Source organism: Ruditapes philippinarum, unplaced genomic scaffold, assembly GCF_026571515.1.
Source record: "Ruditapes philippinarum isolate M1 unplaced genomic scaffold, ASM2657151v2 ctg1430_1_1_1_1, whole genome shotgun sequence".
Lineage (NCBI taxonomy): Eukaryota > Metazoa > Mollusca > Bivalvia > Venerida > Veneridae > Ruditapes > Ruditapes philippinarum.
This window is the reverse complement of record NW_026865935.1, coordinates 128,688-134,687: the sequence shown is the minus strand read 5'-3', so window position 1 is coordinate 134,687 and position 6,000 is coordinate 128,688.

Below are 6,000 nucleotides of genomic sequence, written 5' to 3'. Positions count from 1 at the left end.
CAGTGTTGTAACGCTCAAGTCGGTGCTAGGGGGCGTGAGGGATGTTGCACTTATTCATTATCCCTCATGTACAGAGAATCCTCGATACACCATTGATACAATTTCTTTTTTACAAATCAATTATTTCTTTTTAAAGTACACGTAGAACAAAATATAAACATTTCCTGTGTGTAATTATTTTAAAGTTCATAACATTGTTAAATATTTAAATATATAATAGTTCATTAATATTAGTATGATAACGAATAGTCGTACAATTACTGATTCGCATGTACAACCACATTGTCGTAAAGTTTTGCAAAATATAGTAGAAAAGATGAATAAAAAGGAAAATGTAAAAACATGATTCATCATGATTCGGGCCTACAACCTTCAGTTTGAAATTGAAAGTCTAAGAAAAGTGTTACACAGTTTGAAGATTCTGTAACATAATTATGCTATCCGAAAAATTTCGGGGGAGCATATAGTCGCCGGGTTGTCCGTCCGTCAGTCCTTCCGTACGTACGTACGTCCCGAATTCGTGTCTGGCTCATAACTTCGTTATTTGAAGTCAGATTTTACAACTATTTCACAGAAATGATCACCATATTGAGACGACGTGTCAAGCGTAACATTCGGGTCGCTACCTTGAAGGTCAAGGTCACAGCATGACATTGCAGAAAAGGCGTGTCTGGCCCATAACTTTGTTATTTGAAGTCGGATTTTACAATAATTTCACAGAAATGATCACCATATTGAGACGACGTGTCGCGCGCAAAATTTGGGTCGCTACTTTGAAGGTCAATGTCACAGCATGACCTTGCAGCAAAATCGTGTCTGGCCCTTAACTTCGTTATTTGAAGTCGGATTTTACAACAATTTCACAGAAATGATCATCATATTGAGACGAAGTGTCGCGCGCAACATTTGCGTCGCACGACTCTGTTTTAAATTCAAAAGTACCTGCGTTAGCCGGTTAATTGCCGCCAACATTCCCAAATCTGAATTCTAGCTCGTCTTATATTAAGTCTCTCTGTTTATCCAAAGCCTGGTAAATTTGAGACGAAATAACAGTAACAATAATAAACCAAGAGTACCAATAACTCATCTGTCCTTACATTTTAAGTTTTAAGTGTACTTTAGGTCTACTTGAGAAGTTTTCTTTTTCTTTTATTCTTAAAGGTACATTAAATAAATTACATAAAAACAGAAATGGCGACATTTTATTAACAAATTGGGTTTCATATCGACTCCAGATTTTATTTTGGTGTCAAGACAACCAAAATAAGTTTTATAAGCATAAAAAATGGGCAACCTCATTGTGGAGAAATCGGAAGTACAATGATAATTATTTCTGTTTGCATGAGAAACTCCGCCCTCGGTTCATCCGTACATCAATATTTAAATCAAACAAACATGACTGTGTGCAGCAGTTCTTATCTAACGGTATATTTCCGCATTGTAACGGATGTTTTCATACCAAATTTAATCCTTTTTATGAGATGATTACTTTTTTCTGAACAACAGGCCTAGTGCACCGTGAAGCTAAAACGGTTAAAGTGTGTTTTCACAAGAAAATCTCATAAATTACTGTGTTCCGGATAGCAACTATAACAATGTGACGTAGCGCATACACGAGCTGATTATTGTCTTCATTTGCATGTTAAAATTCGTATACGAACTTTAGTGTTACCGTGGGTTTTCCGTTTAAAATCCTAATTTATGAACAATATTTGATGAGATTTACAACATAACTGTTATGAAACTGTATAATGCTTGTTTTTTAGGCCGACGGCAAAATATTTTTACATATTTAATGTAACTTTAATGAAAGTAATGATATCTACCAGTCATAAACATACAATAAGCTAGGTTTTATTTAGAAAGCAAAACACTAACCATTTATACGGTTATGATCTGTGAAACCTGAACCTTCTGTATCCAGAATATTCTTCGCATGGTTTTTGACAAAATAACGATCATATCTTATGTATGTCCACCATATTTGTAACGTTTCACTGATTAAAATGGTTAAATTATCATTTGTTGCATGCCTAAATGGTCTGCATGTTCCAGTTTGACACATAATTATTCACATTGCAATTACTTCCGTTAAAGGATGTTTACTTTTTGACTATTCAACAAAAAGATATTTTATATGCGAAAAGCACTCCAGGGTGCAAACAACTAAATTTTATTGGTGTCATAGTTACTCTGGTGATGTCCTGTCGTGGTGAAGGTCGAAAATAAGAATGAATCGAGAAAAATTTATTTAAAAAATATACCACGTGACCAGATTTTATACTGTTAAAAAGTACCGTTTCCTATGTAACAGTACAAAATTCTCAGCAGGTGTCAAGTGCTGTGTGGCAGCCGTAAAAAGTTGCCCCGTACTTCACTTCAGTGTTGTTATATTTTCTGGTTCTTCGGGATCATTGATGCCAGCACTATAAAGTGTTGAGAATTGAGTACCGCTCAAGCCGGTGCTAGGGGGCGTGAGGGATGTTGCACTCATTCATTATCCCTCATGTACAGACTCAATCAAACCGAGTCTGCAATTCTTATGTTATTTTGTTGTGATTAATGCTTCCGAAGGATCACTTTGTTTCCAGAATTTAGTCACGTGGTACACTTGAATTAACAGTAAGAATAACTCCCAGCGGTTTTGGTGAAACAGATACGTCATCAAACTTGGTCAGAATGTTTGTCTAGTTAATTGCTTGAAGGAGTTCGAATATGGGTATCTCTGATGAAAAACTAGGTCACTAGGAGATAAAAATAGAAAAATCTTGTGAATCTCTAGTGGCTACGTTGTTTATCCAGATATCTTGGAAAATGTCTGCAAGTTTGTTTTGATGTTTCTCAGTCAAGCTTGAAGTATGGATCACCTGTGGTCAAAAATAGGCCACACTGGTCCAAATATGGCAAAAACCTTGTAAACAAATCAAAAGGTCAATTTTTTAGCTCAATTGTCATCAAACCTTGTCTAAGACATTGCTTGAATGTGTTTGATCGGGTGAGGGGAGCGCATCTATGGCTAATCTTGGCACTCTTGTTGTGAATTTGGTAAATTCACGATTTCAACTTCGTGGAAAGATAAATTCTTAATTGTAAACTTAAAATAGTGGAATTCAACAATGAATTTATGAAGTTTGATTCCAAGAAGTTGAAATGGTGAATCACAGTGAAATTTCATATGTTAAAACTTGTGCATTCATGAAAGACAATGGGGGAATTCATAAAGTGGAAAATTAGACTTTCATAGGTTCTAGTACTTCGTTTTTTAACTTTCCGTGAAGGAACGTGCTAACCAAATTGTGGCTAGAATCTTAACACCACGGGTCTTACTTTATTTAAAGCGGGACTGACCTACATAAACATGTTCACATGATCGCATTACATCAGTATAAGATATCATAACAAGTAAAAAGTTAGTTACATTACATGTATGTCGATTCATGATTATGGATAGCGCATTACAATACAGTTTTTACAGTAACAGTATGTTTTGATATGTAATCAATGTTTTTTTACGGTAAAGGTTGTTTATCTAGACAAGTCATGAAGTAAGGACAGAGACGACATTAAACATTCCGCTTATCATTCAGCTGCGACGTTCGTATTTTTGTCTATTTTTTAAATGTTGCTCTAGGATATGAAAGCTGACTCACCTTTCAGAAAGCATTCATATCAACATACGTAGTTTTGTCCTCGTCTTAAATGACGAAGCTGGGATGTGAAGCTGACGTCGACACTCTCAGCAAACATTCATGTCAACATACATTATTTTGTCTCTTTCTGAAATGGCGAGCTTGGATATGAAACTGACTCAACTGTCAGCAAACATTCATGTCAACATACGTTGTTTTGTCTCGTCCTTGAATGACGAGCTTGGATGTGAAACTTGCTCAACTTTCAGCAAACATTCATGTCAACATACGTTGTTTTGTCTCGTCCTTGAATGACGAGCTTGGATGTGAAGCTTGCTCGACATTCAGCAACTATTCATGTCAAAATATGTTGTTTTGTCTCGTTCTTGAAAGACGAGCTGGGATGTGAAACTTGCTCAACTTTCAGCAAACATTCATGTCAACATACGTTGTTTTGTCTCGTTTTTGAATGATGAGTTTTTGATGTAAAGATGTCTCAACTTTTAGCAGACATTCATGTCAACATACATTGTTTTTAATCGTCCTTGACTGACGAGCTCGGATGTGAAGCTGGCTTGACACACAGCAAACATTCTTTTCACCATACGTTGTTTTGTGTCGTTCTTGAATGAGGAGCTTGGATGTGAAGCTGGCTCGACATTCAGCAAACATTCATCTCATCATACATTGTTTTAGATCGTTCTTGAATGACGAGCTAGGATGTGAAGCTAGCTCGACATTCAGCAAACATTCATCTCATCATACATTGTTTTAGATCGTTCTTGAAAGACGAGCTGGGATGTGAAGCTAGCTCGACATTCAGCAAACATCATCTCACCATACGTTGTTTTGTCTCGTTTTTGAATGATGAGTTTTTGATGTAAAGATGACTCAACTTTTAGCAGACATTCATGTCAACATACATTGCTTTGAATCGTCCTTGACTGACGAGCTCGGATGTGAAGCTGGCTTGACATTCTCACCATACGTTGTTTTATCTCGTTCTTGAAGGACAAGTTGGGATGTGAAGCTGCCTCGACAGACATTCAGCAAACATTCATCTCAACTTACGTAGATTACTCTAGTTCTTGAATGACGAGCTGGGATTTGAAGCTTGCTCAACAATCAGCACAAAATTCATCTCAATATATGTAGTTATGTCTCGTTATTTAATGGCGAGCTTGGATATGAAGCTGCACAATATTGAGCTCAACATTGTTTTTATGTCTTATTTTTAAATCACATTCCAAACTCAAAATATCGTCCGAAAACCGAAATATTAGATCCAATAATGATTTATTGTTCCATCTAATTTTCTACAAAACTTCTTAAAATAACATCTAAACACTCGAATGCAATATGCGAGAACGCATTTACTTATTTACGTATTTACTGTACGTTTAGGATAATTATTTCGTAACGCGGTGGTCAGGTCCACTATAACGGTATAAAACATTTATCATATTATGTTTATTATCTCAAGTCAAACATTTACGATACCGACAAATTTACCAACTGTCAGTGTAACGCAGTAGGTAAAGTTGTCTGGTAAATTTCTAGTTAAATTTCAATGCAAAACAGTAAGGTTCGAATTGTATTTTTTTTTTCGCAAAAAATATTTTTGTTTCATTAATAATCAAACAAGAATATGTTTTATTATGCTTGTAAAGATTTTATGTGTTGTGTTATTTTCTATTTAATTCTCATTTCACTTTTTAGCTCGACTATACGAAGTATATGGAGAGCTGTCCTACTCGCCCCGGCGTCGGCGGTGGCGTCGGCGTCCGAATCCGCGTCCAGATTTCAGATTAAAGTTTTGGTGCAGTAAAATATTTTTCACTATAACTTTGTCATTTCTTAAGGTATCAATCTCAAACTTCAAATATATGTCCCTTATCATCAACTACATCTTATGTGACAAGGTTCATGACTCTAGCACGAATATTTTGAGATTTATCTCCTCTTGAACTTAGAATTTTCCTTAAAAAATACTATTTTTTACGGTTACTTCTTTATTTCTTAAGGGATAAACTTCATACTTCAAATATATGTTCCTTATCATCAACCACATCTTATGTGACAAGGTTTATAACTCTAGCACCAATATTTTCAGGTTTATCTCCCCTTGAACATAGAATTTTCCTGACAAAAAAACACTATTTTTTACTGTTACTTCTTTATTTCTTAAGGGATTAACTTCATAATTCAATATATGTACCTTATCATCATCCACATCTTATGTGCAAAGGTTCATAACTCTAGCATCAATATTTTCAGATTAATCTCCCCTTGAACTTAAAATTTTCCTTAAAAAAATACTATTGTTACTGTTACTTCTTTATTTCTTAATGGATCAATTTCATACTTCAAA